Consider the following 12,648-nt stretch of genomic DNA (forward strand, 5'->3'; position numbering starts at 1 on the left):
TTCTGTCGTAATCCAATCAGGTTACATAGGTCCTAAACAAGAAAGATATTTTCCACATCTGGAAGTCAGCAATTTAGCAAGTACTGCACATTATTAACCAATTCAGAGCCCACTTCCCAGGGGAATTTTTTTGAAGTTTAAGTGTTCTTAACCAATGCTCTGCTGTTTTGTTAATCAAAAAGCTGGTTTACACTGCACATAATTGGAACTAATATAGAAGTAAATAAAGACAGCCAAATTTGAGGATGCTGAGCACAGGCATTTATCGCAAAAGGAAGAAATCTCTTAGCCTCTGATGGTTCAGGCTCAATTTCTTAAAGAAGTGAGAAGCTTTTATTTCATTTTTAATAGTGAAAGTGCTTGAGAACCTTAGATTACGAATCAACTTCCACTGCCACAGCCTTTGGGCTCCATTGGAAAGGTGAAGGTGGAGGTATGAAGAGTACCAAAGAGATGACACCAATTTTCCTGCTGACACCAACGTAATATTGTTAAATATCAGCAGCTCCCTGTTTTCACTCTGATGAAATCTGAAACAAATAATACCCTGATCCAACACTAGACTTTTACTTACATTAAGATAAACTGCTTTGAACTGTGCTTTGAATGTGTGCCTAAAGCAAGACTTTGAATGCAAGAGTCTCTGGCAATTGCACTCAGAGGAGGGAAAAGCCTCCACATGGGTTGCCACATCTACACTCCCAGAGGTGCCTGTCTTTGTATTTTGTATGTTTATTTTCCTGGGAAGGGGGAAGAGCACTAGCCACCCAGCAAGACGACAGTCAAATCTTTCAGAAACAAGAAAGCAGATTTTCACATTTGGTTACACACTCACCTCTGTCCTAACTCGAGTATTGATTACAATAAGAATAGCTGGATAAATTAATCACTTCCCCACTCCCCACATGCTAAATAAAACACTCACAGAAAAGGAACATTCAAGGTTTTCTGTCTAAAAATTAATAATAAAAAATTTAAACATTCCCATCATGAGTTAGACACATTCTCATTTTTATATCTTACATTTCTTTTAATATGATATATCTATACTAAATATATGGATTACTTATCAAGTTCCTCTTCTGAAATTTATTACTGCTGTTAATATCATTTTTTCCTTCTTCCTTCCCCCTTTTTCATGAAAAAAAAATTGGACTTAAGCTTTCTGTACAAGTTTGCTCTTCAACCTTCTTTCTCCCGTTCCTGAGGAAGGAGTCCAAAGCAAGGAGCGCTTACAGGCAAGACCCCTCCCTCTTCAGGAGCCCACACAGCCTTGGGAGGCTTACAGCCCTTCCCCTTCCACCTCCCCCCCCCCCCCCCACGGAAAACCTCAGGTCAAATGATCCAATCCAAGGGCTGACAAAATACTTGTCTTTATTATGTATATTAAATGTCAGGTTACTTAGGATCTGACTTTAAAAAAAGAGAGACCCTTAAGTATTTCCATTAAAAACACCCAATCATCTGATTACCCTGGATTCAGTAATTGTTCAAGTGGCAGGAGGCAGCCCCCAACACTTAGCACTTGGAGTCCCGGAGTGCAAGTGTTTGATTTTAGAAATCTTTCAGGTTCCCTTCAAGGTGGGTGTTTGGATCCACATGAAGGGTCCCTGCGAGGTGTGAGTGCTGGGCTAGGTTGCCCCCCGCCCTTGCCTGGCACGCTCCCCAGGCGTTCAGAGGAGAGAGTTCCCACCATCGCAGAGGCGATCTGGTGGGAGGAAGCCGGAATATAAATTTGGCCGGAACACTCCTCCGTCAGTATGAGGACCAGGTCGGGGACAATGGTGACCGTGGAATCAGAGCGATTCATGAGCGCAGGACGCAGGGAAAAGTCGAGGGAGGACTGGGGGCTGCTGGCTCCTCCTCACCCAGTAAAGCAAGTCCTGCAAATGAATCGTTCTTTCCCGGTCTGTCTTCTCCATTAATAATCCACTTCGAGATTAGCGCAGACCAAGGGGATTATAACCACAGATAACCGCAAATGTGAAATAATATTGCAATCGACCTTGAAGGGGAAAAAAATAATTCTTTAGGGTTTCCTTGGTAAAACAAACTGTCCCCTCTCAGGATTCCCTCCACCCAGGCAGTGTGAAGACGTACTTTTGTTTTCAAATTCCCTCCAGCGAGGACCTGATGCCTGTCCCCCCATTCACCTTTCAGTCTGTCAATTTCCTCAACTTTCACAGCCATTCCCTACCCCCCCCCCACCGCCCTTTGCTCCGTAGCCAGCCCAGTTGCCCGAAGAGATACAATGTTTCTGCCCTTGAGCACACAAGGCTGTAGAAGGAATTCGAATTTGGCCACAGTTAACGATTTTCTTTAGCAATTTCTGCTTATTTTGTACCATGTGGAGAAAATAAAAAAGGAACGTATTGTAGTTTTGAAACGGAATTGATCTTTCATCTAGAGGAATTGTTTCGACTGTGTACTACGCAGGAGGTGGGCAACTTCTTTTAGAGTCGCAAGCAAGGGGTGATAAGGGGGACCCCAAGATCGGGTGTGTGCGCGGGTGGGTAGGGGGGCGCAGTAGGGGTTCAAGCCAAGCCAAACGGTTTCTCACGTGCAAATTCGCAATCCAATCCATTGGGAGTTGCGCCTAGGATAGGAGGGGAAAGTCGACTAAAAAAAAAAAAATCAGGCGCATCTCTTGGAGAAGCCCTTTCAAACAAAATTTAAAAAGGACCAGAGAACCACAGACCGTCCCTAACATCCCTGCTGCGAGGCCCGCGGGCTGTGGAATCTCGCACGTCACCTGGTCCCAGCAGGGAGGTCAGCTGAGAGATTTATTTTATTTTATTTTATTTTTTGAAGTAAAGGTTGAATCCCGGCTTCAGGGCTTTTGCCAACGTCTCTTTTGACAGGAACCAGCAAACTTCAGGACCCAAATGAGCGTCTTAATTTATTGATGCAAAACAGGTCTGCTTGTTGCCCCCAATTCTCTGCGCGCTCCGGCCTCACTCCCCCCTCCCCGACCCCTCCCCGCCCCACCCCCCCTTCCCCCCAGTTCGCTTCCAGCTTCGGGCCCTTCATTTGATCTTAAGGAAAGACCCTGCCGCACGGACAGAGAAGCACGTGTGTGTGGTAGGGCGGGCCCCCTCCAGCCCGCCGGGGAACCCCGCGACCCCCGCCTGGCCGAGGTGTCAGCTGACCTGGCTCGCTGGCCCGCTCCCCGCCCGCCGCCCTGTTTCCGGTCCCCGGGGTCCGCCAGCCGCGCTCCGAGCCCGAGCGGCCGCGGCCGGGAGGTGATGCTGGGGACTGATTACCATGAGAAAGGCTGTGCTTGGAAAAGCTTCCTCCACGCGACTGTCAATCTCACTAAGGGGGGACGGAAAGGGCCCCTGTAGGAGTCACCAGAAAAGTTGGAGTTAGTTCGATGCGACGCAGGCCCGAGAAGGTGACTTTCGCCTTAACTTGGAAGTCTGGGGCGTTGTGTGCGCGGACGCCAGGAGCCTCGCAAGGGAATTGAAAACCAATAATCACCCTTCCTCTCTGCTTCCCTCTTGCCCTCCTTTCAGCCTTCCCTGTCCTTTATCCTCATTTTCTTGAAATTCTTTCTCACTTGTACTTCCTACATTCCCCTTTCTTTCTACCTGATCTCCCTTCTGCGATCTCTGGTTTTCTTAATATCCCTCTTCTAGTCCCTCACTCTGATTCTTTACCTGCCTCCTCTATGTGTCCAGATTTATCATTTCGTTAGAATACACAATATTTAATATATATTTAATCTACCAGCAGGAGGTCGGGGGCTCCTTCCCTGGGTTATCTGAGACTGCAGTTCACCAGGTGTCAGTGAAAAGTAAAAAATAAACTAAATAAAAATAAATTAAAAATAAATCAAATAGTTCAGTGATCATAATGGCTTATTATTCTGTATTACCATATCAATTCAGAAAGACAATTTTTTATTTGAAAGCTATGATCTTCCTGGAAGAAAATAAATAATACTTTGCATAAGGAAGTTCTTCAGAATTAAGGCAATATGAATTTTTTTCATTTATACTGATATTTTAGTACTTAGCAGACTTGAGAGATCAGAATAGATAATTTTAAGAAACTTAAGCTGTGCTTTTCTTTTAATAACTATTTGGAAAGTATAAAAATTCTCAAAGTACCAAAACACTCCCCCCCCATTGATCAATTCAGAGAGAAACAGCAAATCGTGTATTTTGTACATTGCTGAACAAATTCATAAATTGAGTTGGAGGGTTATCTTAGGTAGAATGTCACCCATTATCTAGCAGGTGAGTGAACATGGATACATTGTAGTGAATGTGGTCCTGTCTTCTGTTTTCCTTATCTTTTTGGTCTTTACTTTGGGCACTTTTATTGTTCTCATCAAAATTCGGAGTTTGTACTTGTTCACAATTTGTTTATTTTGTTGAATTTTAAAAGTTGTTAAAAGTCAATTGAACACATATGTTAAGTCCATTTTAGGCCAAGAAAAATAAGTATGCATTAGAAAAATGCCTTTTATGCTTCATAACTATTAATTGACATTTTACGATGAATAATTAATCATTTGAATAATTTTGGTATCTCTGATCTGAACACATATTTGCATATCTAATGCTTGATTAAAAATGTGCTTTTTAAAAAATTTTCATTCTCTAAGGACGAAGAAACAAAGTAACATTTTAATGGAAAAGATTTCTTCTGCACTGGTGAAAGTTTATTTATTGAGTTGTAATATTCTTCCTAGATATCTGTAAAACTTAATTTGTAAACCATCTGTATTGCATGGACTTAGAAATATGTGGCAGAACTGCAATTATTTAGAAAAAATTATTACATTAAGTAAAACTGTCACTCCCCTCTCCAAACTTGGAAGTGCACCCTAACAATGCCCGATAACTTATTTTTGGAATTTTGTCATTGAACTTTTTAGTTATACATATCAAAAGGAAAATTGAGGCAATTGACGAATAATTCAGGCTTGATATTTAGGATAATTTTTTATCTTTTATGAATTAATATATGGGCAAATTTGAAGTTATTTAAAAGTGATTAAGCAAGAATATCTCTGCTATTTTCCACCATTATGCTGTTGAAGTCCCAAGTATCTGATTTAATACCCTGTAGATTACTACTTGTGTGATCATAGGCAATTTACTCTGAGCCTGTTTCCTTATCTACAACATGATACACTAATAATTTCTATTCCTTGGGGTTTTATTGAAAATTAAATTAAGTAATGTACAAAATCTCACTAAGTTGTAGCTTTGCTATTATTATTATAAAAAGTTAATAAAGTAACATGGACCATTTAGACTAAAGACAGTATTAATTGATTCTGATTATTGAAACTACTATTTACTTTTTCCATTCATAGTTTTCCTATTGAAATATGAGTGTTGTGTCACTAAGTGAAGAAATAAAATGGAAAGCATCATAGGATATATGGCTAGTTCATGATTCTTTAGAACTGTTCATAGGATGCATAGCCATAGAAGTGAAAATAAATACAGTATTTTCTTTATGCTGTAGTTTGGCAGCTAATTCACTGAATTCAGTATGGTCAAAATTGGGTTATAAATACCAGGCTTCTTTTGAAAAGGAATTTAATCCAAATGTGTGAACTAGAACTTTCTCCTGTTCTTTAGTAACAGATTGTCTGTGAGTGTAAGGGTTAAATGTGCAAAAGCTCAGAAGCAGTTTTGAGAAAGACTTGTAAAAGGAAAAAAAAGACTTGTAAAAAATTTGAGTAAGACAAATTTAGAGACCAAGAATTTGGCTGTCAGAGTACTATTTGCTGTAAGACCATTCACAATGAACTGAGCATTCCCTTTTGGATGTAGTTATCCTGGGGTTTGCGCTAATTTCAAGTACCTATGGTGGTGGGAGAGAATCAGTGAATTAAATGGGAAATGAAATCCCCTGGTCTCTTAAATGTCCACAAGTCCAGATTTTCTTTATCATGCAAAAGCTAAAAAGTCAATGTAAGCATTGGGGGTGAAAGAGGGGTGGGCGGACCACAGCGATATTTAATCCCAATGCTGAAGGTTTGATTTTTTCCTTAAAAGTCCTCAAAAACACTTCTGTTTGTAGTTCTAAAAGGGTCCTTAAATCTTTCTTTTTCTCAAAGGATCCATTCCTTGCTCCTTGCAGGTCAAAGCTAGCAAAAAGGCTATTTGGACATCTGCCTAGGGGCTTGGGAGTGACCTATAATTTTTTTAACTCCCTTTTTTAAAGGGGAAGGGGACCGGAAATGTTCTGCACCTACAAATTGTCTAGTGCACTGGAAATACTTCGTGCTGCTTTGTCGTCTTATTAGCACTCCTTATTCTGTTAAAAGGACAAAATTATAAGTTTTGTACTATACTTTGTTCAAATTTTGCAGGATTTTAGAGGGTGATTTTTTTTTTTCTTTTAGAGTTGTTTCAGGTACTTAAATATAGAAACCTTATTCTCCAAAATTATCATTTCCATGGTATTTGCAACTCTGAAATGATAATTGCTAAGAAAAAAACTGCTTCTAAAGGCCTGACGCAATAAATGCAGTCATAGATCATTTAGTTTTGATAGCAGAGCTGAAGGTTGTTATAACTGGTCTCATTTTATTAGATGAGAGAACTGTGACTTTCCCTAGAATTTGAGGGTCTCGCGCTTCATGAACCTTTGAATCTGCCAGCTCTACCTCCCGGGTCTACACCTTATATATGTGGCCGCTAACACATTCCCACTATTATTCATAGGCATCCTTGTGAGCCACTTAAGTCCATCCACTTTGCACACTATATTGAGGCTGACTCCTAATTCTCCTGGATGCTGTGTTTGGTACTTGTTTTTCCACATATGGTTTATTTTTCTCTTTGAACCTAACTCTTAAGCCCATTTTCCAGTTACGATATTGGCTCAGGTCCATGAATGCTTTCTCTGACTTTATTGCCACTGGCTTTTCAGATAAAATACATTTCCTGGCCCAGTCTCTTCTTTAAGACCCCCGACTTGGGAAAATCTTGCATGGATAGGTTCCTGCTGGCTCACTCACCCTGCCCTCATGGATAGTTATCGATGAAGGAGACATCATGGTACAGGGATATTTAGGAATAGTTTTTATGTCTTCTACAATTATTTTGGTACTTCTGGAGCCTAGGTTTCAGTGTATTTAACAATAGATTATTTATATTCTCCTCTATGATAGCATATTTTTGTAGAACGGATATAGGTTTGGGAATTAGATGAACTGCGTTTGATGCTCTGCCTTGTGAGCACTAATTGTGTACTAAGGAAAAGTTATTTAACCTCTGTGAACTTCATTTTTAAAACGAGCAAAAAGAGTGCTTGGATTCAAGTTTGTTGTGGTGAAAAAAAGTAAATTATATATGTAAATTGTCTGGTCCAAAATAGCTGTTCTGATAAATAGTAATTCCCTCCTTTGAATTACTTGCCACATGAAGTTAATATATATTAAGTTAAGATCTATTAAGTAAGGTTATATGAAGATAAGCAATAGAAAACCAGAGTGGATGTAGCATTATCTTTTGGTGATTTCAATATAATTAAAAAAAATTATCTCATTATTTAGTTTATCAATTTTGTTTATTATTACTTTATTAGAAATTATTTAAACAGCTCTGCATTATATAGAAAATGCTTACTGATAACAAACTTGGAAAAGTAGTATGCACATAGAATTTCTTAGTTAGTACTAGAAAAAAGAAGGTGCTCAGGATAATAAGCATCGTGATATTAACAGATGAGATGAATAATTGCACTTTAAATTTTGTTATATATTTCATACTTTCATTTGTAATGTAAGAAAACGTATTTTTCCAGATAATTCCTTTTTTTTTGGCCTGCCATAAGAAGAAGCACTTTTGCATTCAGCTTAGTGTGGTCAAGAAGTGACAATAATATTGTTTATTCAGGGTAAAAAGGACAGGGTCCTAACACTGTCCACAGCTCTTTACCTGCTTTTGCCAAAACTTCAGAGGCTTACAGGAGTTGTGGGGGTGGCACCAGAAGGGATGGAATATTACTGAGAAAGTTTATTACATTGCTTTGTTTCTACCCCTGAGATAAGGGCTGAAACATCAGCTTAGAAAAAAAAGTAAAGAATATGTATACGCAGTGGACATCGCTTCACTCTCCTGCCTGCAAATTTGGGAGTAGGGTTGTGTCAGCAGGGCCTGGCATGGTCTGCTGTGTATGTGACTTTTCTACCCTATGCCCTAGAAAGGAGGGTGTCAGGGGAGGCCCGGGCAGTGGCCACAGGGATCATATTGTTCCAATGGTTCTGCTACAGTGCAAACTGGGCTTCTTTCTCTCTCTCTGGAACTAACTTTGCTACACACACAAAAAGTCTGCTCTGTTAGTTTTGTCCTTGGCCATTGTGGAATCATAAATATAGCTCCTGTGGCAAAGGGGCAATTTTTCTGGGTTGAGGGAGGCTGGCTTACCTATTGTTCTTGGCACATGACTAGTACCCTCTAGACAAGAGGGACAGAATAGAGCTGAAAGTTCACAGAAAATGCTTGGCCTTTTAAAACAAGAAAGCAGAAAAAATGTATATATATATACATATATATATATCTCAGTCCTTTAAACCTTAATTTATCTATCTGCTAAGAATTTGGAATCTCTATTTAGAGAAATCAGCCTGTCCCGAGATACCTTATTACCTACTATCATTTAGCATGTATGTGAGATATTGAAAAATTATTTAAAATAGTTTTCCACAGCCACTCTGAAAAGATGATCTATATTGAAATTTTGCATCTAATAAGGAGGCTTCCTGTGTGGTTTAGGGAAACGGATTTCTCAGGGTTAGGTGAAGTTTGCTCATGAACGTCAATTACAATCACTTAGGCTTTGAATTTGGGGCAAAGTAATGCTTTTATGATATTGAAGCACATCAAATTGGTTGGAAAAAATTCGACCATTATCTTATTTAGAATCTCCAAATATTAATTGATTTGACAAAGGAAGGTGATCTATTACTGATATATCTATCACAATCACCTGGAACTGTGCCTATTATTATCGTAAAAAATAGTTGCTGTTTGTAGAATCTATTATTTGTTAAAAAGTTTTAAAAATGTAAAATAACTGCTATTTCAAACCTGTAACAGTTTCAGATAAGAATGAGGATAGATGAGAGAAGGTAGCAGGCAGGGACCATAGATATACTTAGTTCCACATACCTCTTCTTTTGCTCTTATGTACCATATTGATACTATTTAACACCATCTTTTATTCTCCTTCTTCTGAGTCAGTATTGCATATGGCCTTAGAAATGTAGGAACAGGGTGGGCCACGGTGGCTCAGCAGGCAGCTTTCTAGCCTGCTACACCAGAGTCCGGGTTCAATTCCTGGTTCCTGCCCCTGCAAGAAAAAAAAAAGAGCAAAGGCAGAATTGTGAGTGTATGTTCATAGTACTCTTTAAATGGCTTTGATGATTATTTCCATGGTTTGTTTACTTAGGAAAATATATCAAAATTTAATAAGAGGCTTTCTCTGAAAAAGGAAAGAAATACAGAGAGAACGGGGCAGACAAATAAAGATATGGTTTGCTTAAAAGGGCAAATGTGAAGTTATAATTTAGGTTAAATGAGTTCCCCACCTTCAGTACCACACAATAAGTAATGAAAGGTAACTGAGAAGGTGGGGAGTTGTGTTTTCCTTCTCCTTGATTAAGTGAATGGACAGGCTCTACCAGCCAACTGGCTGGATAATTTTTTTCTGCCTGCAGCTTCATGTTGGTTTAGCAGAACCACTGATTGTCCAAAGGTGTTGGGGGAAGTGAAGTTTGAGTCCTGTCTATAATAATTTCTCCAATACCCTCTTCTGTCTCTTCTTGCCTCATTGCTTCAATTTCTATTGCCTGGGCTCTTACCAATTCTTACCTTTCTTTTGATGCTCTCTATTCAGAGCAAAAAATAGATTTCAAAGCTATGCCTGTTTATGGTGTTCAACAGGTTTAACTTTATAAATTGTAACATATGACTAGACTTGAAATTTCCACTATGTTACAGAAAATTGCCTTGAGGTAACAGAATGTTTACCTGAAATATTCTGAGGAAGGACAGCTCAAACTACTGCTGTAAATAATCCCATGTCTAGCAGAATGATTGGTGCATGGGAGGTGCTGAGCAAATATCTTATGAATGTATGCAGCATGTATGTTGTCTAAAAAAGCAGACAAAATGAGGTACCCCTTGTTTTTACATGGCAAAATAAGAGTTAAGAAATAGTGTAGGTGCAAAAATCATCTGTGAACACAAGCAGTATTACAATATTATTTTTGAATTTGGGGTATAATATTTTATTTCAAAAATGAACTACCTAAGTCATTTAAAAAGCACTGGAAATATAATAGTGACTTAGTAGCTCACTTGCAAAGGAAATTTTCAATACAAATAAAGTCATACATATTTATACTAGGGAAATTCAAAATAACTTCCTCACATAAGCACTGCTACGTTCAAATAAAATCTTGCCAACACTTCTGAGTACATTGCTTTAAGGAAAAAAATGCTCCCTGTAGCGTCCGAACTATTTAAAAATCTTGCCAATTTCTTCAACATACATCAGTTATCTCCAAATCACTGACAAGAATTTAAAAACTGCTTCATCAGAACAACTGTTACCCTTTCTTATACTCTCGTTAGAACCTGATCTTCTAAAAAGGACCATATTTACAGCTTCTTTTGAAATTTTGAAAGCATTTGGCTGATAGCTTTTTGCTAAATTTTCTTTTCCTGATTTAATTTCCAGGGACATTTGCATGAAAACAGGAGAATAGGGACGTACAATTGTGTGTCTTGTGAATTCATCTGTTTCTGATGCTTATTCCCCACCTGAGATCAGTATCTGTTTTATTACAAGTGGGAGACCAGGAGCTATATTGAAATGATAAAGAAGTTGTGGAGGTGAAAAAAAGTTCAGAAATTGGGACTCAGGAAGCTAAGGATTGATGGATGATATGATAATGAATTTTCTTTTAGGTTATTTTTGATCAGTCTGGATTGTCAGTGACACATGTCGTTGCTACTGAACAGATTAGAAAACCAGGAAACCTCTGCAGAACTAGCGGGCCAATGCCTTTTTAAGAAAACCATGCCCAGAAGTTATTATTCTGTTTTAGGAGTTAACAGGCTTCAGAGAAAACAATGGATGGGCAAAGATTACTTCATGTATGAATTCTAGAGGTGGCTATTGAAAGTCAGCAAGGAGACAAAACGAAATATTTGCGAAACTCTGATCACTTTGCAAATGCTTGCTATTTTCCATAACGAGAACCAAAGAAAACTATTCGGATTAATTCTGAACATCTTCACCTGGAGTTCCAGGAGCATGAAGAAATTTATCTATTCAAAGCTGTAACCATAGTCTTCTTTAAATTTTTCACCTTCCCCCATGTTCCCTAAGTTGCTGAATGATATTTGTTCTTTCAGCCTTCCAAGTCCAAACTCTGGGTTTATTTTTCATTACTCTCTTTTCCTTAACCCACACACTCAACCACTCAACAAGTACTATTGCGCTTACTTCTGTAATTTTCTCAAGTACATTTCCATCCCTCCAAACTTACACCCATTATCTCTTTCCTGGAAGACTTAGCTAACCTCCTCCTAACTGGCCTTCCTGTTTGCAGTCCCTGCTCCCTCATGTCTTTCTTCCTCATAATCCCCATAGTGAGTAATCAAAACATGTTTCTGATCATGCTGCTGCCAAGCCTAAAAGCCATCAGTGTTTCCCTAGTATCTATCTTTTGTGCTTCTCAAGGTAGCCCTATAGAGGGACACTTCAATATGTATACATATTGTTTTGAATCATAGTACTTTAAATTTGGGCTCTCTTCCATAATTGTTGTATTCAGTTGAGATTCCAAGAAGCCATTTCATGTTAATCCTGTATGTCCCAGGGTGTGAGTATACCAATGTGAGAAACATATTGACAGTGTGATAAGCCAGGGGTTCCCTAGTAGGGCATATGAGGCTGTCTTAGATGGGACATTTTTATTTCTTCAGCCTCTTCTCTCACCATTATTCAAACAGCACATTATTCTTGGGTAATATTTTGTATTTTTCCCTTAAATAGACCATGCTATTTCCTACCAATTTCACGACCTTTGCCTAAGCTATTTACTCTAGCAGAAATGTTCTTTTCAACTCTCTTCATCTAATGGACATCTGTTCATTCTTAAACTCTTCTCCAATGTCATCTTCTTCTAGCAGTCTGAGGCTGGCTTGTCTGTGTCCTCAGCACTTAACAGTTTGCACTGCAGTCAACCCTTTCTACGTCATAGACTATCAACTATAATATGACCACCATAAGGTCAGAGAAAGTGTCTTTTCGATCTTTATATCCCTGACTTCTTCCAAGTACCTGACACACAGTGGACACTTAAAAGACTTTTTGAACTGAATATGAATGCCATGCTACAAACTAATTTTTATCACTGGATAGATAGAAGAACTCCAAGAGTATGCTTGTTTTATCTACTGTGGACTTAGCAACAGGCAAGGTGACAGCATTCTCAAACTCCCTACCACTAGGAGACCCCAATGTTGGAGATGTCACATATTTCTGAATAACATGCATTAATTTAGACATTCACCTGCAAATATATTAAAACAAAAGTAGCTTTTACTTGAAAAGCATTTTCAAATTTCAAGGCTTTCTCACATGCAATATCTCACTTGAGCC

At 38.8% G+C, this 12,648-nt stretch overlaps 1 long non-coding RNA gene across 3 annotated transcripts in view; it reads left to right on the forward strand.

The window, feature by feature from the left end:
* The first annotated feature begins 2,554 nt into the window (after positions 1–2,554).
* LOC143677604 (uncharacterized) overlaps positions 2,555–12,648 on the forward strand; it is a 65,346-nt gene continuing 55,252 nt past the window's right edge. The window contains exons 1-2 of one of the 3 annotated variants that reach the window (XR_013172718.1): positions 2,686–2,769; positions 2,862–2,916. This is a non-coding gene — a long non-coding RNA (uncharacterized LOC143677604). Of the gene's footprint in view, positions 2,917–12,648 lie in introns of all 3 variants that reach the window. The other 2 variants (XR_013172716.1, XR_013172717.1) reach the window with 2 other exon arrangements.

The sequence above is a fragment of the Tamandua tetradactyla genome, chromosome 3 (genome assembly GCF_023851605.1).
Source record: "Tamandua tetradactyla isolate mTamTet1 chromosome 3, mTamTet1.pri, whole genome shotgun sequence".
NCBI classification, from domain to species: Eukaryota; Metazoa; Chordata; class Mammalia; order Pilosa; family Myrmecophagidae; genus Tamandua; species Tamandua tetradactyla.